The sequence below is a fragment of the Salvelinus namaycush genome, chromosome 42 (assembly GCF_016432855.1).
Source record: "Salvelinus namaycush isolate Seneca chromosome 42, SaNama_1.0, whole genome shotgun sequence".
Taxonomy (NCBI): domain Eukaryota; kingdom Metazoa; phylum Chordata; class Actinopteri; order Salmoniformes; family Salmonidae; genus Salvelinus; species Salvelinus namaycush.
The window spans coordinates 1,260,257-1,285,831 of record NC_052348.1 but is presented as its reverse complement, the minus strand read 5'-3'; the positions used below and the strand labels follow the sequence as shown (position 1 = coordinate 1,285,831).

General features: G+C 39.0%; 1 protein-coding gene across 1 annotated transcript in view; it reads right to left on the bottom strand.

The window, feature by feature from the left end:
* The window catches only part of LOC120034983 (transmembrane protein 131-like), a 244,245-nt gene that overhangs the window by 120,913 nt on the left and 97,757 nt on the right, over window positions 1-25,575 (bottom strand). The window lies entirely within an intron of this gene.

Sequence of the window (25,575 nt, the reverse complement as noted above, 5' to 3'; positions counted from 1 at the left end):
GCAAGGTTAAATTGAGTTCCTCATTTAGGTGGTTAACTGATTTTTGTCCTTGGGTAGGCAGAGGGAGTCTGGAAGGGCATCAAGGAATCTTTGTGTTGTCTGAGAATTTATAGCACGACTTTTGATGCTCCTTAGTATATAGAGTTGACAATTAAGTTATGCCTTGGATGAGGTAATGTTTTGGTACTACGAAGTACTTTTAGAGACCAAACTGAGCGATAATTTATAGCGAATGCAATCTGGCTAAGGGATACTCCTTTCTCAAGTTAAAGGCCCTTTGTGAAGTTTTCCTAAGATCTGTGGTTTGTCATGTAAGTTGAGAGGGGTGTATCTTTGCTATAAAAAATCTAAATTGCCATTGTTGGAACTCTCAACAATTAATAGATAGTGAATTGTTGAAAGTCACAGGGCTTTGGTAAAGCTCATATTATTAAAGATGAAGTTTAAGTATAACTCTGACGTGTGTGTGGTTTGTAACTCTCCTCATTTGGTAATACAGGAAATTGCCACGACAGCACTCATAATGCATTTGGGTCCCAAGGCTTTGTGATGACGAATTTTGACACGAGCCACCCTTGCCTTGTGGCGCTCAACGAAGATGGCTGACGTCTTAACGAGTCAAGCAAATGTACAATTTGAGAGGAATGTGTTAATGTAGAGACAAACGCATTGACTGCACAATTGTGTAAGCTTGCCTTGCAATGCAGCTGAAGTAACATAGCTAACTATTTACTTGCTTATTGTGTCGGGTTAAAAATAACTATGTAGCCGATCTGGGTATGGACCCTAAAACGTAAAGTTCTGAACTAATATTCATACCAATCCATGAACCTCAAGTCTGAATGGCATTAATGAAGCCAAGAGTAGAATATTACTTTAATGTGCCAAGGATGCAAGTCCTATATACACATGTACTGTAGTTACCACATTGTAGCCTGTACATTGAATATATTCACCGATCATGTACTCTTCCTTGGCAAATAAAGGTGCGGTTCAGGTATGGCAGACAGTATTTTTCAGTCATATCAAACGCCATTATTTAAATGATACGGTGTCTGCATGCATTACAATTATACACTTTAGTGTTTACTGCTCCTGGGATATCAATGATTACACATTGTAACTATACAATAGACTAAACATGATTGATCTGTAATTCATAGAGAGAAAAACCTATGAACATTTAACTCCATTAATCTGAGGACGGACACAGGATAGTATTTCAACCAGTGGAGAATGTGAAACGCTTTATTGAAAGAAGTGCATTTTAATTGTAATATTATAAATACAAGTTCAATCTTGGGCGGGCAGGTGGACTAGTAACCGGAAGGTTGCAAGATCGAATCCCCGAGCCGACAAGGTAAAAATCTGTCCTTCTGCCCCTGAACAAGGCAGTTCTTAGGCCGTCATTCTTATCTGACTTGCATAGTTAAAAAAAAAAAATGGTAGGCAAATCTGTACTTCAATGCACATATGGTGTGCATTAGAAGATGAGGTGGGTAGAGAGGTAAGAACAGCGGCAGATAGCATATGATTCATGAATGACAGTGCTACCCTAATATTCTCTCAGTTCATCACAATTGCGCTGTCGGGACTGGATTCCTCTCACATCAAAACATACCTGCAGACGAGAGAGCATGATTAAGCCTCTTTTTTTGTCAAACACGGTCAGTCATCTTAAATCAGAAGGTGAAATGCAAAACTGACCTTGGATCATTAACTCTGGGGTTTCAATGTAAAGCATCTCTTTAATAATACTTCCTGTTGACTCAACCAAGTGACATCTCACCTATGATCAGGCTGTGCCCTCTGTCAGCCAGTTCAGATGCGGGAGAGGTTCAACAAAACAGCTGATATAACCTAGAGGATTTAGGGGGAGAGGGTTGACGTGAGTGGCTACAGAGTACTTTAACTTTTTATGGCTGCAGGGGCAGTATTGAGTAGCTCTGATTAAAGGTGCCCATTTCAAACGGCCTCGTACTCAATTCTTGCTCGTACAATATGCATATTATTATTACTATTGGATAGAAAACACTCTCTAGTTTCTAAAACCGTTTGAATTATATCTGTGAGTCAAACAGAACTCATTTGGCACAAACTTCCTGACCAGGAAGTGGAAAGTCTGAAATCGATGCTCTGTTCTACTTCCTGCCTATACATGGGCATGATACGTAAGAGTCTACGTGCACTTCATAGACCTTCCCCTGGATGTCAAGAGGCGGTGAGAGAAGAAATTTCGTGTTTATCTTGGTCTGAAGTTGAATACAAGCTCTTTGTATGACGTGTCCGTCCATTTTCTGTTTTCTGGAGCGCGCGAAAGGGGACATGGATTTGCCTTCTGTTTAGCTGTCGTTATGGACGACTAATATCTCCGGCTTTGATTTTATTTGATACATGTGACCATATCATCGTAAAGTATGTTTTTTCAATATAGTTTCATCAGATTATTGAAAATTTTTCGGGAGTTTTGCCGTGTTCCGTTCTCTTCCGTTTGTTGACATGGAGAGCTTTGTGCCACTTGGCAAGTGCGCGTGCTAAATCGAGAGGGAAAATGAACGTTCTAAATCCAAACAACGACTGTTCTTGACAAAGGACACCTTGTCCAACATTCTGATGGAAGATCACCAAAAGTAAGAAACATTTTATGATGCTAATTCATATATCTGTCGTGCATGTGAACTAGTCGTCGGCGCCCAACTTTGGGGTACTCAGCTATACCGAAGCTGGATGTCGTAATGAAGTTATTTTTTAGAATTCTAACACTGCGATTTCATTAAGAACTAATGGATCTATCATTTCCTATACAACATGTATTTTTTAGTTATGTTTATGAATAGCTATTTGGTCAGAATATGTGTGTCAGAAAACGTGTCAGAAAAATATCGTTGCTGTTTAGACGTTGTGGAAAAAGTTGCTAAGTTAGCACAATGTGTAACCACTGATTTCAGCTCTAAATATGCACATTTTCGAACAAAACATAAGTGTATGTATAACCTGATGTTATAGGACTGTCATCTGATGAAGAAAATCAAGGTTAGTCAAAAATTATATATCTTTTGCTTGTTTGTTACGATCGCTAACTTTTGCTACTGGGAAATTGCTTGTGTTTTTGGCTATTGTGGTAAGCTAATATAACGCTATATTGTGTTTTCGCTGTAAAACACTTGATAAATCGGAAATATTGTCTGGAATCACAAGATGCCCGTCTTTCAATTGCTGTACACTATGTATTTTTCAGAAATGTTTTATGATGAGTATTTAGTTATTTGGCGTTGGTGTCTGTAATTATTCTGTCTGCTTTCGGTGCAATTTCTGATTGTAGCTGCAATGTAAACTATGATTTATACCTGAAATATGCACATTTTTCTAACAAAACATATGCTATACAATAAATATGTTATCAGACTGTCATCTGATGAAGTTGTTTCTTGGTTAGTGGCTATTTATATCTTTATTTGGACGAATTTGTGATAGCTACTGATGGAGTAAAAAACTGGTGGAGTAAAAAAAGTGGTGTCTTTTGCTAACGTGGTTAGCTAATAGATTTACATATTGTGTCTTCCCTGTAAAACATTTTAAAAATCGGACATGTTGGCTGGATTCACAAGATGTGTACCTTTCATATGCTGTATTGGACTTGTTAATGTGTGAAAGTTAAATATTTAAAAATATATATATTTTGAATTTCGCGCCCTGCACTTTGAGCTGGCTGTTGTCATAAGTGTACCGACGTCGGGCTTGCAGCCATAAGAAGTTTTAAGCTGAAAAACAGACCCATGAGGACAAACAATAGAAGATAATGCCAATAGGTGTCTCACCACTTGGTTATTGCAAGGCTAACCCATGACTTAGCAGCAACAGATAGTCCAGTGAAAATGGCTGTAAATCTGAAAATTAGCAGCTGACATCTTAAGTTTAAAAAAAAAATTCATGCATGTGAGACAGATTCCATGTACAACAAGACAGGCAGAGATGGAGAAAAATAACACAGAATAGTTTAATTACCTCTGGTTAGGGACACTTTGCCAGCAATAAAGCTTCCACGGCCTGGTCCTCACACAGTGAACATCTGGCAATATTTACATTTTCGACCCCCTTGGTCAGCTCGCTCTCTGAAAGTAAAGAAAACAATAACTGAGATATGACCGTTATATCTAAAGCAGCACATGTCATTTTTTTAGGATACGTCAATACAGCCCAGTGCTGCTTACCTGAGATGCCATCTTCGTAGGTGTCCGCTTTGACTTCCTTTTCTGTCGGGGAAAAAATTGCTGTCAGAACAATTATTTTGACAAAAAGTAACAAATGCACCTCCATAGCATATAACAATTTGCCTGTAAATAACCACACCTTCATACAAGCGTGCTACTATTTTTTGAAATAACAAAAAAATATCAATTGTTGTTGGAAGATATGGGTATGGTGAATTATTTGTCAACCATAAAACACCTAATGTGGTACACACAATTAATAATATAAAAATAACTGATTATCTTAAAATGGAAAAATTGTCACATATATGGTTCTTCGTCTGTAGGATTCATTTACTTACTGTACAGACAAGTATATTTTATACATATATATATTTTTTTTACCTATTTTTTTAATGTATTCCATAGACAGAACTAAATATATTTAGATGCATTTTGAATTTCTAATTGTCAATATTTTATTTTCTGTGTCACGTGTTTATGCCCATTTATGTACATCCTGTGTATGTTACCCTTCCAATGAGCTTATCATATAAACTACAACGCGAAAACTACGGTTTACCTCACTTTGAATCATGTTAGCACAGGTAACAGCCGTTTACAGTCTTTCTTTAGTTTTTCATTCGTACTCTTCCCAATTCACTTAAACTATATTTCTTTATTTCCCATGGGCTTCACCAGAGTACCCCCTAGTGGCTGGAATACAACTGTATTAAGCCCCTTACAACACCCCCCTGCAAAAACGAAATGTTGTCCCAGTTGCAGCCTAGTATCTGTCTTGTTTTGCACACTTTGTACAAAATAATAAAATGCAGTACTACAGGATATTTCTTAACCTGTTTGGCGTGCAAGCCCGACGTCGGTACACTTATGACAACAGCCAGCTCAAAGTGCAGGGCGCGAAATTCAAAAGATATTTTTTTTAAATATTTAACTTTCACACATTAACAAGTCCAATACAGCATATGAAAGGTACACATCTTGTGAATCAAGCCAACATGTCCGATTTTTAAAATGTTTTACAGGGAAGACAAAATATGTAAATCTATTAGCTAACCACGTTAGCAAAAGACACCACTTTTTTTTACTCCAACAGTTTTTTACTCCATCAGTAGCTATCACAAATTCGACCAAATAAAGATATAAATAGCCACTAACCAAGAAACAACTTCATCAGATGACAGTCTGATAACATATTTATTGTATAGCATATGTTTAGTTAGAAAAATTTGCATATTTCAGGTATAAATCATAGTTTACATTGCAGCTACATTCAGAAATTGCACCGAAAGCAGCCATAATATTTACAGACACCAACGTCAAATACCTAATTACTCATCATAAAACATTTCTGAAAAATACATAGTGTACAGCAATTGAAAGACAGGCATCTTGTGATTCCAGACAATATTTCCGATTTATCAAGTGTTTTACAGCGAAAACACAATATAGCGTTATATTAGCGTAGCCACAATAGCCAAAAACACAAGCAATTTCCCAGTAGCAAAAGTAAGCGATCGTAACAAACAGGCAAAAGATATATAATTTTTGACTAACCTTGATTTTCTTCTTCAGATGACAGTCCTATAACATCAGGTTATACATACACTTATGTTTTGTTCAAAAATGTGCATATTTAGAGCTGAAATCAGTGGTTACCCATTATGCTAACGTAGCTACTATTTCCCACAACGTTCGGATATTTTACTGACACTTTTTCTGACACACATATTCTGACCAAATAGCTATTCATAAAAATAACTAAAAAATACATGTTGTATAGGAAATGATAGATCCATTAGTTATTAATGAAATCGCAGTGTTAGAATTCTAAAAATAACTTCATTACGTTATGCAGCTTCGGTATAGCTTAGAGTAGCCAAAACGTTGGCCGCCCACGACTAGTACACAGTTCGACAGATATATGAAATAGCATCATAAAATGTTTCTTACTTTTGCTGATCTTTCATCAGAATGTTGGACAAGGTGTCCTTTGTCCAGAACAGTCGGTGTTTGGATTTAGAACCTTCATTTTCCCTCTCGATTTAGGAAGCGCACTTGCCAAGTGGCACGGATCTCTCCAACATAAACAAAGTCAGAGAACGGAACACGGCAAAACTCCCGAAAAAATTTCAATAATCTGATTAAACTATATTGAAAAAACATACTTTACGATGATATGGTCACATGTATCAAATAAAATCTAAGACGGAGATGTTAGTCGTCCATAACGAGAGCAAAACAGAAGGCAAATCCATGTCCTCTTTCGCGCGCTCCAGAAACAGGAAGTGGACGGTCACGTCAAACAAAGAGCTTTAATTCCACCTCAGACCAAGATAAACACAAAAAAATTTCTCTCACCGCCTCTTGACAACCAGGGGAAGGTGTATGAAGTGTATGTAGACTCTTACGTATCATGCCCATGTATAGGCAGGAAGTTGAACAGAGCATTGATTTCTGACATTCCACTTCCTGGTCAGGAAGTGTGCTGCAGAATGACTTCTGTTTCACTCAGAGAAATAATTCAAACGGTTTTAGAAACTAGAGAGTGTTTTCTATCCAATAGTAATAATAATATGCATATTGTACGAGCAAGAATTGAGTACGAGGCCGTTTGAAATGGGCACAATTTAACTGGCTACTCAATACTGCCCCTTGCAGCAATAAGAAGTTAACGTAGCTCTTTATTAGCTAGCTATAACTGGAATGTTCACGTATCGCCAACCAGCATCAAACTGACCATGACCTAACCATTTGGGTGGTCTTAACCAATCATAGCACAGTATGATATGGCGGTAAAATGCATCCAATTATAATTCAGTATGTTTACACATATGAATATTACATCCCCCTTTTAAAACAAAATAAAAAGGTTTACATATTCTAAGCGTTTCTTTTGAAAACATGCTCTGTGGTTTGAACTCAAGGTAAGTAACCATTTATATTGCATACTACACCAACTGAATCAACATAGACTCTGAAACAATGATCCAATATACTGTTACTTTTCGAACAAGGGACTCTCAGCAACTCAGCTTTCACAGTAGAAATACATCTTAACATTTCAAACAAATACAATACCAAAGCATTTCAAGTGAACTTTCAATAACACGTTTACAGTGTGGAACTCTTTTAGGGCAGCGATCCGCCTACACCCTTTGACATTTCACAGTTCTAGGACAGCTCTGGGTTTGACCTCTCTTCCTGACCTTGTGCGATATGATGCTGAGCATGCTTCTGTGTCAGTCAACAGCTCTTGTGGTGTTGCAGGTAAGTATGGTGTATGTTTTGATGTGTGTGTGTGTTTAGTCCATCACGTTCTCTTTCAGGGGAACAGTTCATCTCATCAGTGTGTTGTTCTTTTGTGTTCAGTAGGTGACGACGATTGCGGCGGTACACCGCTCCTTCTGCGGTGAGGACGTGCTATGAACGTTCAGTGTCAGCTGGCTGGATGACGACTGCTGGCTTCCAGAGGCCATGCTCCTGGATTCAAACTGACTCTCCGTCGATCAGTGGTGGCAGTGGTCTAGCTGACCTGTCGTAGTATCGCTTTTGTTGTTGTTGTCTCTGTGCACGTTTTTCATGCATTTCCTTGTAGCTGACGACCTCAGGTTGTAGCTGCTGGTTGGTGCTGGGAAGGATTGAGCGAAGTCTGCGGCTCATCAACAGCTGGGCTGGTGATTTGAAGTTGTCAACTGGAGTGTTGCGGTATTCAAGGAGACTGAGGTAGGGGTCTCTCTTGTCTGCTTTTGCTTTGTCCATCAGTGATTTAGCAATCTGCACTGATTTTTCAGCAAGGCCATTACTTTGAGGGTAATGTGGGCTTGTGGTGACGTGTAAACTCCCATGCTTTTGTGAAGGATTCAAACTCATTTGATTTGTAACAGGGCCCATTGTCAGATATTAAAGTCTCTACAATGCCATGCCTGGCAAAGGCTGCTTTCAGCTTGTGTATCACAGCTGCAGATGTGGTGCTGTGAAGCTTGTCGAGTTCGAAGTATCTGCTGTAGTAGTCAACTGTTACGATGTAGTTCTCGTTGTTCCAGGTGAACAGATCGGTTGCCACGACCTGCCAGGGTCGGTCTGGGATACAGTGAGGTAACATTGGCTCTTTGGTGTTTGAGGGGCGTCGTTCAAGACATATGGCGCATTTACCAACAATGTCCTCTATTTGTTTGCACATTCCGGGCCAAAACAAAATGTCCCGTGCTCTCTGTTTGCACTTTTCCATGCCCATGTGTCCAGCATGGATCTTTGTCAAAATCTCTTCCTGAGACTGGTAGGAATGATGATTTTCTCTCCTTTGAAAATTATTCCGTTGATCTGTGATAGTTCATCAGGATGGTTCCAGAATTCTGAGAGGCTCTGAGGGCATTTTCTCCTCTCCTTAGGCCGTCCATCCTGTATGACTTTCCTCAGCTGTGCGAGTTGCGAGTCCTTTTCTGTTTCTGCTTGGATCTCCTTCAGTTTTGTGTCACTAACTGGTAAGTTGCTGTACACAGTGTGCCCTTGCATGTCCATGCCTTCACTGAAGCTGCTGTCCTTATAGGTAAGAAACTTCCTGGAGAGCGTGTCTGCGACAGGGATGCCTTTGCCTGGACGGTGAGTGATTGTGAAGTCGTATTTTTGTAGTTGAAGAATCATTCTCTGTAGCCTTGGCGGGACTGCGGCTAGTGGTTTCCTCATGATTGACTCAAGGGGCTTGTGGTCGGATTCCACAATGACTTGTCGTCCATATACGAACTGATGGAAACGTTTACATCCGAACAGAATGGCATAGAGCTCCTTTTCAATTTGAGCGTAGTTGATTTCACAGTCTGTGAGAGATTTGGAAGCGTAGCCGATGGGCTTTCGTTCTTGCAGTAGCACTGCACCTAGTCCATACTTCGACGCGTCTACTTGGAGTCTGAGCTCTTTGTCGGGGTCGTAGTAGGCAAGGATTGGTCCTGGTTCTCTCGTGATCAAGTCTTTCACATTTCTGGAAAGCAATGTCGTGTTGCTTGTCCCAGAGAAACTCACTGGACTGCTTTAGCAGTTGATGCAGGGGTGCATTAGCATTGGAGAGGCTGGGTGCGAACTTGGCTAAGTAGTTGACCATGCCAAGCACTGTTTCCAGCTCTGCACAGTTCTTTGGTGGCTCCATTTCTTTTATGGTTGAGATCTTCTGTGGATCTGGCTTGATTCCAGTCGCTGTGAGAAGATGTCCGAAGTAGCTGACCTCTGTAGCGCCGACTGTGCTCTTCTCGGGGTTGAGCCGGACTCCTCTCTCACGGGACCTTTGCAGCATCGCGCGGAGGTTTCGGTCGTGCTCCTCTTTGCTTCGACTATAGACAAGGATGTCGTCCACAATTAGTGGATCCAACTAGTGGTCAGTATGCACTACTACACCCTCTCTCATATGAACGCTAACATTACTGGTTTCAGTGGGAAAGATGGTAAATGGTTCAGACATTAATGGCAAATATAAAAAACTAAGATACCCAAGTTACCGGAGTCTACAATTGCCGACTGTTAATGTAGAGTAGGGCTAGTGAGAAGTAACATTCAAGACTGAAGCAATTACCCCCTCTAGTGATAAACTTTATACAATGATAATACAGAACATTGAGGACACCTGCTCTTTCCATGACAGACTGACCAAGTGAAAGCTATGACACCTTATTGATGTCACTTGTTGAATCCACTTCAATCAGTGTAGATGAAGGGGAGTTAAAGAAAGATTTTAAAACCTTGAGAGAATTGAGACATGGATTGTGTGTGTCATTCAGAGGGTGATTCGGCAAGACAAAAGATTTAACAACCTTTGAACGGGGTATGGTAGTAGGTGCCAGGCGCACCGGGTTAAGTGTGTCAAGAACTGCAACACTGCTGTTTTTTTCATGCTCAACAGTTTCCCATGTGTATCAAGAATGATCCACCACCCAAAGGACATCCAGCCAACTTGACACAACATGGGCCAGCATCCTTGTGGAACGCTTAGGGCAGCTTGTAGAGTCCATACCCCGACGAATTGAGGCTGTTCTGAGGGGAAAAGGGTGTGCAACTCAATATTAGGAAGACGTTCCTAATGTTTTGTGCACTCAGTGTATGTAGTCCTACATGTTTTTAAATAGTACCGTATCACAAACCACAGTACAAAACCATATAAAGTGTGGGCCTGTAGTATCTGTAAATCAACTAAACATAGTTTTTTTATTTCCATATGCAGATAATAAAGCATCATTGTTCGTGTAATAATCTAATATTAACATTATACCTCTAGGAAGAGGAAATGGTCATAAAATCAAATAGATGAAAAGACGGAAACAAAACTGTTTTTGAACTACAACTTATTTTATTTAAACATTTCAAATTCAGTGCAAAGTAATGTAATGCATTGGTGTCTAGATCCCTGTTGGGTGGCAAAGTGTCACAAGAATCCTGTGGGGAGAGAAAACAAGAGAATACATTAAATGAATGGGTGTTAACTAATCAGGGTTCAACAAAGCACTTCAAGTCCTCAATCCTTCAAAAGAGAGAGAGAAGGAGAAAGGAGTATGGTCCCTGCAGTAGGACTACATGCTGGCCATGAGGTTCTCCAAGTGGTACTCCAGGAGGCTGGAGAGCTCCGTGACCAGAGACTCTGGGTTAAAGTACCAGGCCAGATTTGAAATCCGACTTGTTGCTTGAAAAGCAGAAGAGTAGGGGTAGATTTTATATAGAAAACATTGTTTTCTGTAAAATGTTGGGAAAGGGGTCAAAACGGCAGTTGTTTGTGAAAGTTTAAAAAACACATGGTAGTGCATTTAGTAAAACTGCTGTAACGTAAGTTCCATACTGAATAAACCTTCTCCGCATTTGACAAGCAGAGAAGTAGAGGGAAGTTTTAATCCAATATATTTTTGTCAAACTCTTTGGTTTAGTGGTCAAAATGATAGTTGTTTTGAATTTAATGAATCTGCTAACTTCTGACATTTTTTACCGAAGCCAGAAAAACAGGCGAAGGGTTACAAAAAGAGCTCTAGTTACAGATTGGTAGCCCCGATTTGAAATCCAACTTGTTGCTTGAAAAGCAGAAGAGTAGGGATAGATTTTATATAGAAAACATTGTTTTCTGTAAAATGTTGGGAAAGGGGTCAAAACGGCAGTTGTTTGTGAAAGTTGTTTTGAATTTAATGAATCTGCTAACTTCTGACATTTTTTACAGAAGCCAGAAAAACAGGCGAAGGGTTACAAAAATAGCTCTAGTTACAGATTGGTAGCCCCGATTTGAAATCCGACTTGTTGCTTGAAAAGCAGAAGAGTAGGGGTAGATTTTATATAGAAAACATTGTTTTCTGTAAAATGTTGGGAAAGGGGTCAAAACGGCAGTTGTTTGTGAAAGTTTAAAAAACACATGGTAGTGCATTTAGTAAAACTGCTGTAACGTAAGTTCCATACTGAATAAACCTTCTCCGCATTTGACAAGCAGAGAAGTAGAGGGAAGTTTTAATCCAATATATTTTTGTCAAACTCTTTGGTTTAGTGGTCAAAATGATAGTTGTTTTGAATTTAATGAATCTGCTAACTTCTGACATTTTTTACCGAAGCCAGAAAAACAGGCGAAGGGTTACAAAAAGAGCTCTAGTTACAGATTGGTAGCCCCGATTTGAAATCCGACTTGTTGCTTGAAAAGCAGAAGAGTAGGGGTAGATTTTATATAGAAAACATTGTTTTCTGTAAAATGTTGGGAAAGGGGTCAAAACGGCAGTTGTTTGTGAAAGTTTAAAAAACACATGGTAGTGCATTTAGTAAAACTGCTGTAACGTAAGTTCCATACTGAATAAACCTTCTCCGCATTTGACAAGCAGAGAAGTAGAGGGAAGTTTTAATCCAATATATTTTTGTCAAACTCTTTGGTTTAGTGGTCAAAATGATAGTTGTTTTGAATTTAATGAATCTGCTAACTTCTGACATTTTTTACCGAAGCCAGAAAAACAGGCGAAGGGTTACAAAAAGAGCTCTAGTTACAGATTGGTAGCCCCGATTTGAAATCCAACTTGTTGCTTGAAAAGCAGAAGAGTAGGGATAGATTTTATATAGAAAACATTGTTTTCTGTAAAATGTTGGGAAAGGGGTCAAAACGGCAGTTGTTTGTGAAAGTTGTTTTGAATTTAATGAATCTGCTAACTTCTGACATTTTTTACAGAAGCCAGAAAAACAGGCGAAGGGTTACAAAAATAGCTCTAGTTACAGATTGGTAGACCCGATTTGAAATCCGACTTGTTGCTTGAAAAGCAGAAGAGTAGGGGTAGATTTTATATAGAAAACATTGTTTTCTGTAAAATGTTGGGAAAGGGGTCAAAACGGCAGTTGTTTGTGAAAGTTTAAAAAACACATGGTAGTGCATTTAGTAAAACTGCTGTAACGTAAGTTCCATACTGAATAAACCTTCTCCGCATTTGACAAGCAGAGAAGTAGAGGGAAGTTTTAATCCAATATATTTTTGTCAAACTCTTTGGTTTAGTGGTCAAAATGATAGTTGTTTTGAATTTAATGAATCTGCTAACTTCTGACATTTTTTACCGAAGCCAGAAAAACAGGCGAAGGGTTACAAAAATAGCTCTAGTTACAGATTGGTAGACCCGATTTGAAATCCGACTTGTTGCTTGAAAAGCAGAAGAGTAGGGGTAGATTTTATATAGAAAACATTGTTTTCTGTAAAATGTTGGGAAAGGGGTCAAAACGGCAGTTGTTTGTGAAAGTTTAAAAAACACATGGTAGTGCATTTAGTAAAACTGCTGTAACGTAAGTTCCATACTGAATAAACCTTCTCCGCATTTGACAAGCAGAGAAGTAGAGGGAAGTTTTAATCCAATATATTTTTGTCAAACTCTTTGGTTTAGTGGTCAAAATGATAGTTGTTTTGAATTTAATGAATCTGCTAACTTCTGACATTTTTTACCGAAGCCAGAAAAACAGGCGAAGGGTTACAAAAATAGCTCTAGTTACAGATTGGTAGACCCGATTTGAAATCCGACTTGTTGCTTGAAAAGCAGAAGAGTAGGGATAGATTTTATATAGAAAACATTGTTTTCTGTAAAATGTTGGGAAAGGGGTCAAAACGGCAGTTGTTTGTGAAAGTTGTTTTGAATTTAATGAATCTGCTAACTTCTGACATTTTTTACCGAAGCCAGAAAAACAGGCGAAGGGTTACAAAAATAGCTCTAGTTACAGATTGGTAGACCCGATTTGAAATCCGACTTGTTGCTTGAAAAGCAGAAGAGTAGGGGTAGATTTTATATAGAAAACATTGTTTTCTGTAAAATGTTGGGAAAGGGGTCAAAACGGCAGTTGTTTGTGAAAGTTTAAAAAACACATGGTAGTGCATTTAGTAAAACTGCTGTAACGTAAGTTCCATACTGAATAAACCTTCTCCGCATTTGACAAGCAGAGAAGTAGAGGGAAGTTTTAATCCAATATATTTTTGTCAAACTCTTTGGTTTAGTGGTCAAAATGATAGTTGTTTTGAATTTAATGAATCTGCTAACTTCTGACATTTTTTACCGAAGCCAGAAAAACAGGCGAAGGGTTACAAAAATAGCTCTAGTTACAGATTGGTAGACCCGATTTGAAATCCGACTTGTTGCTTGAAAAGCAGAAGAGTAGGGGTAGATTTTATATAGAAAACATTGTTTTCTGTAAAATGTTGGGAAAGGGGTCAAAACGGCAGTTGTTTGTGAAAGTTTAAAAAACACATGGTAGTGCATTTAGTAAAACTGCTGTAACGTAAGTTCCATACTGAATAAACCTTCTCCGCATTTGACAAGCAGAGAAGTAGAGGGAAGTTTTAATCCAATATATTTTTGTCAAACTCTTTGGTTTAGTGGTCAAAATGATAGTTGTTTTGAATTTAATGAATCTGCTAACTTCTGACATTTTTTACCGAAGCCAGAAAAACAGGCGAAGGGTTACAAAAATAGCTCTAGTTACAGATTGGTAGACCCGATTTGAAATCCGACTTGTTGCTTGAAAAGCAGAAGAGTAGGGGTAGATTTTATATAGAAAACATTGTTTTCTGTAAAATGTTGGGAAAGGGGTCAAAACGGCAGTTGTTTGTGAAAGTTGTTTTGAATTTAATGAATCTGCTAACTTCTGACATTTTTTACCGAAGCCAGAAAAACAGGCGAAGGGTTACAAAAATAGCTCTAGTTACAGATTGGTAGACCCGATTTGAAATCCGACTTGTTGCTTGAAAAGCAGAAGAGTAGGGGTAGATTTTATATAGAAAACATTGTTTTCTGTAAAATGTTGGGAAAGGGGTCAAAACGGCAGTTGTTTGTGAAAGTTTAAAAAACACATGGTAGTGCATTTAGTAAAACTGCTGTAACGTAAGTTCCATACTGAATAAACCTTCTCCGCATTTGACAAGCAGAGAAGTAGAGGGAAGTTTTAATCCAATATATTTTTGTCAAACTCTTTGGTTTAGTGGTCAAAATGATAGTTGTTTTGAATTTAATGAATCTGCTAACTTCTGACATTTTTTACCGAAGCCAGAAAAACAGGCGAAGGGTTACAAAAATAGCTCTAGTTACAGATTGGTAGACCCGATTTGAAATCCGACTTGTTGCTTGAAAAGCAGAAGAGTAGGGGTAGATTTTATATAGAAAACATTGTTTTCTGTAAAATGTTGGGAAAGGGGTCAAAACGGCAGTTGTTTGTGAAAGTTTAAAAAACACATGGTAGTGCATTTAGTAAAACTGCTGTAACGTAAGTTCCATACTGAATAAACCTTCTCCGCATTTGACAAGCAGAGAAGTAGAGGGAAGTTTTAATCCAATATATTTTTGTCAAACTCTTTGGTTTAGTGGTCAAAATGATAGTTGTTTTGAATTTAATGAATCTGCTAACTTCTGACATTTTTTACCGAAGCCAGAAAAACAGGCGAAGGGTTACAAAAATAGCTCTAGTTACAGATTGGTAGACCCGATTTGAAATCCGACTTGTTGCTTGAAAAGCAGAAGAGTAGGGGTAGATTTTATATAGAAAACATTGTTTTCTGTAAAATGTTGGGAAAGGGGTCAAAACGGCAGTTGTTTGTGAAAGTTGTTTTGAATTTAATGAATCTGCTAACTTCTGACATTTTTTACCGAAGCCAGAAAAACAGGCGAAGGGTTACAAAAATAGCTCTAGTTACAGATTGGTAGACCCGATTTGAAATCCGACTTGTTGCTTGAAAAGCAGAAGAGTAGGGGTAGATTTTATATAGAAAACATTGTTTTCTGTAAAATGTTGGGAAAGGGGTCAAAACGGCAGTTGTTTGTGAAAGTTTAAAAAACACATGGTAGTGCATTTAGTAAAACTGCTGTAACGTAAGTTCCATACTGAATAAACCTTCTCCGCATTTGACAAGCAGAGAAGTAGAGGGAAGTTTTAATCCAATATATTTTTGTCAAACTCTTTGGTTTAGTGGTCAAAATGATAGTTGTTTTGAATTTAATGAATCTGCTAACTTCTGACATTTTTTACCGAAGCCAGAAAAACAGGCGAAGGGTTACAAAAATAGCTCTAGTTACAGATTGGTAGACCCGATTTGAAATCCGACTTGTTGCTTGAAAAGCAGAAGAGTAGGGGTAGATTTTATATAGAAAACATTGTTTTCTGTAAAATGTTGGGAAAGGGGTCAAAACGGCAGTTGTTTGTGAAAGTTGTTTTGAATTTAATGAATCTGCTAACTTCTGACATTTTTTACCGAAGCCAGAAAAACAGGCGAAGGGTTACAAAAAATAGCTCTAGTTACAGATTGGTAGACCCGATTTGAAATCCGACTTGTTGCTTGAAAAGCAGAAGAGTAGGGGTAGATTTTATATAGAAAACATTGTTTTCTGTAAAATGTTGGGAAAGGGGTCAAAACGGCAGTTGTTTGTGAAAGTTTAAAAAACACATGGTAGTGCATTTAGTAAAACTGCTGTAACGTAAGTTCCATACTGAATAAACCTTCTCCGCATTTGACAAGCAGAGAAGTAGAGGGAAGTTTTAATCCAATATATTTTTGTCAAACTCTTTGGTTTAGTGGTCAAAATGATAGTTGTTTTGAATTTAATGAATCTGCTAACTTCTGACATTTTTTACCGAAGCCAGAAAAACAGGCGAAGGGTTACAAAAATAGCTCTAGTTACAGATTGGTAGACCCGATTTGAAATCCGACTTGTTGCTTGAAAAGCAGAAGAGTAGGGGTAGATTTTATATAGAAAACATTGTTTTCTGTAAAATGTTGGGAAAGGGGTCAAAACGGCAGTTGTTTGTGAAAGTTTAAAAAACACATGGTAGTGCATTTAGTAAAACTGCTGTAACGTAAGTTCCATACTGAATAAACCTTCTCCGCATTTGACAAGCAGAGAAGTAGAGGGAAGTTTTAATCCAATATATTTTTGTCAAACTCTTTGGTTTAGTGGTCAAAATGATAGTTGTTTTGAATTTAATGAATCTGCTAACTTCTGACATTTTTTACCGAAGCCAGAAAAACAGGCGAAGGGTTACAAAAATAGCTCTAGTTACAGATTGGTAGACCCGATTTGAAATCCGACTTGTTGCTTGAAAAGCAGAAGAGTAGGGGTAGATTTTATATAGAAAACATTGTTTTCTGTAAAATGTTGGGAAAGGGGTCAAAACGGCAGTTGTTTGTGAAAGTTGTTTTGAATTTAATGAATCTGCTAACTTCTGACATTTTTTACCGAAGCCAGAAAAACAGGCGAAGGGTTACAAAAATAGCTCTAGTTACAGATTGGTAGACCCGATTTGAAATCCGACTTGTTGCTTGAAAAGCAGAAGAGTAGGGGTAGATTTTATATAGAAAACATTGTTTTCTGTAAAATGTTGGGAAAGGGGTCAAAACGGCAGTTGTTTGTGAAAGTTTAAAAAACACATGGTAGTGCATTTAGTAAAACTGCTGTAACGTAAGTTCCATACTGAATAAACCTTCTCCGCATTTGACAAGCAGAGAAGTAGAGGGAAGTTTTAATCCAATATATTTTTGTCAAACTCTTTGGTTTAGTGGTCAAAATGATAGTTGTTTTGAATTTAATGAATCTGCTAACTTCTGACATTTTTTACCGAAGCCAGAAAAACAGGCGAAGGGTTACAAAAATAGCTCTAGTTACAGATTGGTAGACCCGATTTGAAATCCGACTTGTTGCTTGAAAAGCAGAAGAGTAGGGGTAGATTTTATATAGAAAACATTGTTTTCTGTAAAATGTTGGGAAAGGGGTCAAAACGGCAGTTGTTTGTGAAAGTTTAAAAAACACATGGTAGTGCATTTAGTAAAACTGCTGTAACGTAAGTTCCATACTGAATAAACCTTCTCCGCATTTGACAAGCAGAGAAGTAGAGGGAAGTTTTAATCCAATATATTTTTGTCAAACTCTTTGGTTTAGTGGTCAAAATGATAGTTGTTTTGAATTTAATGAATCTGCTAACTTCTGACATTTTTTACCGAAGCCAGAAAAACAGGCGAAGGGTTACAAAAAATAGCTCTAGTTACAGATTGGTAGACCCGATTTGAAATCCGACTTGTTGCTTGAAAAGCAGAAGAGTAGGGGTAGATTTTATATAGAAAACATTGTTTTCTGTAAAATGTTGGGAAAGGGGTCAAAACGGCAGTTGTTTGTGAAAGTTTAAAAAACACATGGTAGTGCATTTAGTAAAACTGCTGTAACGTAAGTTCCATACTGAATAAACCTTCTCCGCATTTGACAAGCAGAGAAGTAGAGGGAAGTTTTAATCCAATATATTTTTGTCAAACTCTTTGGTTTAGTGGTCAAAATGATAGTTGTTTTGAATTTAATGAATCTGCTAACTTCTGACATTTTTTACCGAAGCCAGAAAAACAGGCGAAGGGTTACAAAAATAGCTCTAGTTACAGATTGGTAGACCCGATTTGAAATCCGACTTGTTGCTTGAAAAGCAGAAGAGTAGGGGTAGATTTTATATAGAAAACATTGTTTTCTGTAAAATGTTGGGAAAGGGGTCAAAACGGCAGTTGTTTGTGAAAGTTTAAAAAACACATGGTAGTGCATTTAGTAAAACTGCTGTAACGTAAGTTCCATACTGAATAAACCTTCTCCGCATTTGACAAGCAGAGAAGTAGAGGGAAGTTTTAATCCAATATATTTTTGTCAAACTCTTTGGTTTAGTGGTCAAAATGATAGTTGTTTTGAATTTAATGAATCTGCTAACTTCTGACATTTTTTACCGAAGCCAGAAAAACAGGCGAAGGGTTACAAAAATAGCTCTAGTTACAGATTGGTAGACCCGATTTGAAATCCGACTTGTTGCTTGAAAAGCAGAAGAGTAGGGGTAGATTTTATATAGAAAACATTGTTTTCTGTAAAATGTTGGGAAAGGGGTCAAAATGGCAGTTGTTTGTGAAAGTTGTTTTGTGGCACATCAATGCGAGCTGTGGCAAGAAGGTTTGCTGTGTCTGTCAGCGTAGTGTCCAGAGCATGGAGGCGCTACCAGGAGACAGGCCAATACATCAGGAGACGTGGAGGAGGCCGTAGGAGGGCAACAACCCAGCAGCAGGACCGCTACCTCCGCCTTTGTGCAAGGAGGATCAGGAGGAGCACTGCCAGAGCCCTGCAAAATGACCTCCAGCAGGCCACAAATGTGCATGTGTCTGTTCAAACGGTCAGAAACAGACTCCATGAGGGTGATATGAGGGCCCGACGTCCACGGGTGGGGGTTGTGCTTACAGCCCAACACCGTGCAGGACGTTTGGCATTTGCCAGAGAACACCAAGATTGGCAAATTCGCCACTGGCGCCCTGTGCTCTTCACAGATGAAAGCAGGTTCACACTGAGCACGTGACAGACGTGACAGAGTCCTGGATGAGCTGCACTACCTGAGCCACTTGTGTGGGTTGTAGACTCCGTCTCATGCTACCACTAGAGTGAAAGCACCGCCAGCATTCAAAAGTGACCAAAACATCAGCCAGGAAGCATAGGAACTGAGAAGTGGTCTGTGGTCACCACCTGCAGAACCACTCCTTTATTGGGGGTGTCTTGCTAATTGCCTATAATTTCCACCTGTTGTCTATTTGTTACGGTATTTTTGTGTTTAATGACTAAAATATGTATACATTTGACTTAGAATTATAACTCATAAATGTTGAATGTTATGTGTTCCTTGTTTAGAAAGAATGGGTTTATCTTCAGACAGGCTAGAATGATGTCTCTACCCAGGGAGGGGAAAGACCTTGAGTTGGTTGTAGATAGTTTAACAGGTGGCAGACAGTAATGAGAACTCGAACTGTATTGCCATTGTATCCGAGAGGAGGTTGGACATTAAAACCTATGACATCATCTTTATTATATAACCTGATGTAAATTGTACTATGATTCAGTACTCTCGAGAATAAACGCTATTGATTGATTGATTTTAAGACTGGTATCTGTCCATTTTATGCTGATAATTATCTTACAAATTCTTATTTATGGGCAGAGTGTTTTAATTGAATTGGTTAATAAACAGGAATCAAAATTCCTTTAACAATTTGGTCCTTCGAGCCGGATCTCAAGATCTGCCTCTGTCGTTCCAAGAAACTGCTGAAAACCATGCACGGGCGGATCCAGGATCCGTAAGACAAAGACCTGACCTCTGAATTGAGGGTTTATTTCAGGCCAGTGGTGAACTGGTACACGACAGAGGTGGTGACGAGATCAAATGAACATTGCTTTTCCCAGTCAGCGACAAGGTCAGTAGCCTATATTCTCGATTCTGGGGGGAATGATTTAAGTTATCCTTGATTTAATGTTCTAAAATGTTTAGAATTTATCAATAATAGGACCTTTGCTATTCCAAACAGATCCAAGGGGTTTTGTATGACCGATACACAGAGACAGGTCCGCAAAAGACCTGGGGCAAGGTGCACTGCCATAATTTAAACTAATCTTAGTCATGAGGCAAGTCCCGAGACTAAGCCGAGATACTGAAACAGGTGTTGACGGGTGCAGTCGTGTTGTGCAAATAGGACAGCCATTAATTCAAAAGACATACCTAAATAGGCTTTGTGAGAAGGAAGGGTGGTTCTGTTCGGGCAAGATGACTGCACTTATTCAATACTGAAAGAAGTATCAAAAAAGGTGGAGAGGGAAACTAAGATCTATAAATCTGAGCCGAATCTATAGACAAGAGGTTCCACGAGAGAGGGAAACCTAATATAGCGGAGTAAGATACGAGATATTAACTTTAAAAGTCCTCTGACACAAAATAATAGGTTATTAACTGGGACTTTACGCCCCCGGGGAAATAGCTTATATTTGTACGGGTAAGATTTAATGTCCAACAAATGCAACGCTATAGATAAAGTTTCCAAACGGGAAAACAACCAACGTAATTAGGTAAAAACTAACGGTAAGAACAACACATACATATAGTGATAAATACCATAGCTACTAAGAGCGACAAGATTTATTAAACATGGGTAGTAAATCCTCCGAGGAGGTCCCGGAATGGACGGGAGATTATCGTTATATGGAACAGAAAGACAAAAGGAACATTGAATTCTGTTTAAAATGGAGGAAAAAATACGAATTTGACGGACGTTTAAATAAAGAAAAACTGGAATCAATGATTAAACAAATAAATAGGGTTTGTGGAGACAAGGTAGATAAACAACGGGGGGCCTCCCGGGTGGCGCAGTGGTCTAGAGCACTGCATCGCAGTGCTAGCTGCGCCACCAGAGTCTCTGGGTTCGCGCCCAGGCTCTGTCGCAGCCGGCCGCGACCGGGAGGTCCGTGGGGCGACGCACAATTGGCTTAGCGTCGTCCGGGTTAGGGAGGGTTTGGCCGGTAGGGATATCCTTGTCTCATCGCGCTCCAGCGACTCCTGTGGCGGGCCGGGCGCAGTGCGCGCTAACCGAGGGGGGCGGGTGCACGGTGTTTCCTCCGACACCTTGGTGCGGCTGGCTTCCGGGTTGGAGGCGTGCTGTGTTAAGAAGCAGTGCGGCTTGGTTGGGTTGTGCTTCGGAGGACGCATGGCTTTTGACCTTCGTCTCTCCCGAGCCCGTACGGGAGTTGTAGCGATGAGACAAGATAGTAATTACTAGCGATTGGATACCACGAAAATTGGGGAGAAAAGGGGATATAAAATAAAAAATAAAAAAAAACAACAGGGCAGAGGGGCTTGATACAGCAAGGGTATGGTTAGCCGAGGCGAGGAAGAGAGCTGAGGGAGCTTTAACTGTAAAACGGGTAATTTGGCTACAGATTGTGAGGCTCCGTGTAAATACTGCAATAAAATAGGCCACAATCACCGAGACTGTAAACAGAGAGAACAGGTTGAGTCAAAACATCTGACCGTAACTATCGGGGTAATTCTGAACAGGCATAAAGGAGACCTAAAGGGGAAAGGACCTAAGAAAGACAGAGAGAACAAGACTAAGTTAGACAAAAATGCAACGTCAGAAGAAGGGAGAAAGGGGGGACAAAAATGTTACAATTGTAATAAAAACTGACATTTCGCCAGGGAATGCGAGGCTCCATGTAGATATTGTAAAAAAAAAGGACATCAGCGCCGCGATTGTAAACAGAAACCCCCAAAATTATAATTCAACTAAGGGGAAAGTCAAGCGCGATTGGATCTATAAATTTAGGACTATTTTCTGGGAATTTCCTCAGCGCCGGAGTTTGCGACTACAGAAAGTTGTAGTAATGGGGTTATTGGCTCCTTTGTTCCAAAAGTGATGGTGGTTCAGTGGTTAAATGGCTGCCTTCCAAGCTTGAGACCTGACTTCGATTCACGGTAAATGCTCTGACTAAAATCTGGGTCTTTAATTGTAATTAAACCATTTGTATGTTTTGCCTGAGAAAATATGGTCATTAGTGTCGGTATAGGATATAAACTGAAACGTTTTAATAACTTGTTTAGGTTAAAATGAAAGACTAATCTAATTCTAAATGATAGCGATGCACTTTCGATGTGATACGTTGTGTTGCCTCAATGATCTTCATGAATAATGTATGGAGACATGAGTCGTATTTATATTACTGAATCGTAGAAGTGACAGTTACCTAAACCTGATGAATTCTAAAGAATAACGGAGAAATACGATAAAGTTGTGCCCATCGGAATGTTATAATTATTATGGATGACTGACATGCGATTTAAATTTAGCGAAGTATATGGTACGTTTACATTTTGGAGTAGAGAAAGTTGAGAAGTTGATTTTACTTATACGATAGTTTTGATGCAAAACTCAGTTGGAGTAAGTAGATGTTTTGCCTAGAGGCAGGAATAAGAGAGTTAGTTTTGGTATTGTATTGGCTACTAATTTTCAGGGTACGTTGCTAGAGGCAGGATGATTTGTTGTGTAACGACGTAAAACAACGTCATTAGGTGGGATACACAATTACGTTACTCGAATGGATTTGGCCATTGTTCAGGTACACTATTTTCTGTACTTCTGGCAGTATAATTTTGATTGAGAGATGTTGATTGATGTTGTAAATTCTATTCAAGATCCAACCTTTGTGATAAATTGGGTTTGGTTTATCGAACCCGTACTACTGCCTGTTGCAGTTAGTCAACAATGATTTACAGTTCGTTGAAAGTTGCTGCGTTCTGAACACGGGTTGAGCGCTAGTTGTTGACATAACTCACGATGCACTTTTGCAGCCAGGCAATGATGTTGTGACTGTGATTAATTTGAATACATATTTGATAAGAATTCTTATATTAGGGATTGTTAATTCCATTTAGTAATAAATACTATAGTAGAGGAGTTTTTTAATTAAAGAGAGCAACAGTGTGAATGTATATGTAAACGCATATCCTGATTTGAACTATACTAATCTATTTGATCAAATTACTGAACCTGTATATTCAACATTTGATAATGATTGGCAAATCCGTATATTTAACCACAACGTTGAATTTAGCGTTGGGTATTATAGGAGGAACGGGATACAATTTGTACTTTCCCCACCGGGTGTGGCCGTATCAAATTATGACAGAGAAAATTGGTAGTGTCATTTAGAGGGAAAAGGCGTGCATTATAGCTTTGAGTCACTTTTCAAAAGTGGCTAAAAGTTATTGGTTTTTGGTTAGGGAACACCAGGGAATTCGAACAAGAAGTAAACGTATTCTAAACATTATTTGTTTTCATTATGGAGAACAATGAACGGCCCGCAAACTGGTATGGCTGGCTGGGAGTGTTTTATTTTAAAGGGACAGTACACGTTTATCACAGTTGTGTGAGTGTAATGGCAGGGTATAAAGTATTTTGGGGAGACAATTTGGAGAAAGACTGAATGAGTTACATCAACCATTAAGGAAATTTAAAACTAATGATTTGAGGGTGTACAATATACTTATTATAATTGCTAGGTTTTGCTTGTAGTAAACGTTGGGTTTGAGGGGAATCCCATGTGTAAATATCTTAAAGGGACACACTCGCATATGGAATATTTGAAGTTTTGTTTTCTGAGTTTTCATAAATACGTTAATTTTTTTTGATAAAGGGTTCTTTATTTTGTATAATATAATAAATAACACTTATTTGAAGTGGTGGTATGGCTGATGGCTTCTGAGGTGATACAAAATTAACATTGTGGGTGTTGGTGGAGGATGAAAAGTCACTAGAGGGCGCCATTGGTCAACTTATGGAGGTTCATGTTATTGTTTAGATAAAATACAGTGGGCTCCTGAAGGAGATATCTCATTAGTACAGAAAGCATATGATATAGTTAGCATTCGTTTTGGCCTCATTCGATCATAGTGTGAATAAGTATAAAGTGGCGAGCTATCTGTGGTGATTCAGGATTATTGACAGGATCGAGATAACCTTATTTAACCTATGTAAGGACTTTAGAAATTGCCACCATAGAATTTTTTTGGTTTGGTTTGTAATTCCATGGGTTCAGATAACAGAGAGACACTTAGTTAATGTTTGGGACCAAGCTACAGGCAGTGAAGGGACTCAAGGCCCAGTATAATCAGTGGAATGCGTCCCGAGATAAGCCGTACCATTACACAGAACTTAGAAGGGTGGGTGCGAGCAGAGCAGAGCAGAGAGATAGGAGTGGCACAGACTGGGTCACGGTTACTGAGGGGAGACAGAGGGAATGAAAAACTTAGTTGGTTTCAGGAACTAAGGGAAAGCACTGATAACTTTTAAAGTAGATAAAACACTTAACAAAGAATTGTTAGGTTGATCCAGGATTGATACAAGGGCGGAGCCAAGTATAAAAGGGGGGATGGTCTAGGATAGGATGTGGCCTATCAGATAATAATAATAAACAATTTTTTTATATATATATATATATATATATATATATATATATATATATATATATATATATATATATATATATATATATATAGCGTTCCCAACTTACTTGGCGGACACGAGTATGTTAACTAAAAAATTAGGTCAAGATATTCTTCCTAGAGTTGGGTTCCTAGGATAATAATGGATGACATTCTAGCTAATCAAATAGAACAGATAGAATGACAGAGGTTCTAGCAGAACACATTAAAAAACTGTTTGTTAACCAAACCTGTATGTCCAAGATTTTATGCTCTACAGGAGAACTACAGGAGGGGATTACCGACATGATTGGGCCAAGGGACTGGATCTGGGTCCAATCACCTGAGGAGAATAGGTGGAATGCAGCCCCATTGGGAGGGGCCAGACCAAGCACTCCTTGTGATTGCATTCACAGTGAGAATAACTGAAAAGCAGCTACCGGGGGGGCATTTCACACTTGTAGGAGGGTAGGACACACTGACACTGTCGAACAATCACAGGGGTAGGAGCAGAACCAGAACCAACAGGGTACTGGGGGCCAACTCTTACTGAAGATTCCCTAATACCCGACCTTTCCCCGCTGTGAGCGTTCATAGAAGTGAAGGTGTGGCTTGGCCTCTGGCGGTTGATATGTTCTCTGGGAGAGGGTGGGGCTTTACAGGGGCGCTGATTGGTCTGAGCTGTCTTATTGTGGGAGCCATATTCCTAATACACCACACCCCACCTGAGTATGCAGAAGGTGGTAACTTGACCCATGGTTTCGATGAGAATTTTGTATTAATCAAGCATAATAGATCCCTTGATCTGGATAGACAGGAAGTTAGAGTGGAGGTTAGGAAGGATGTGTCAATGGAGGTTTATGTAGACCAAAAGGGGTCTCTGACTCCTGGGCAGTCTAGGACTAAGAGCCATTATAGAATTTAGGCTGTGTAGGTCTCCCTGTGGTTCATGGACACAGGTCATAGCTCACACACGGAGAGAGAGCTATGTAAACCCATACATCCAATTTAGGAACAGATGGAGTATAGTAAGGGTTGGAGTTTCTGACTGTGTTCCCGAGCAGAGGAAGTATTGTATAAAGGTATGAATTAACATTAAAAC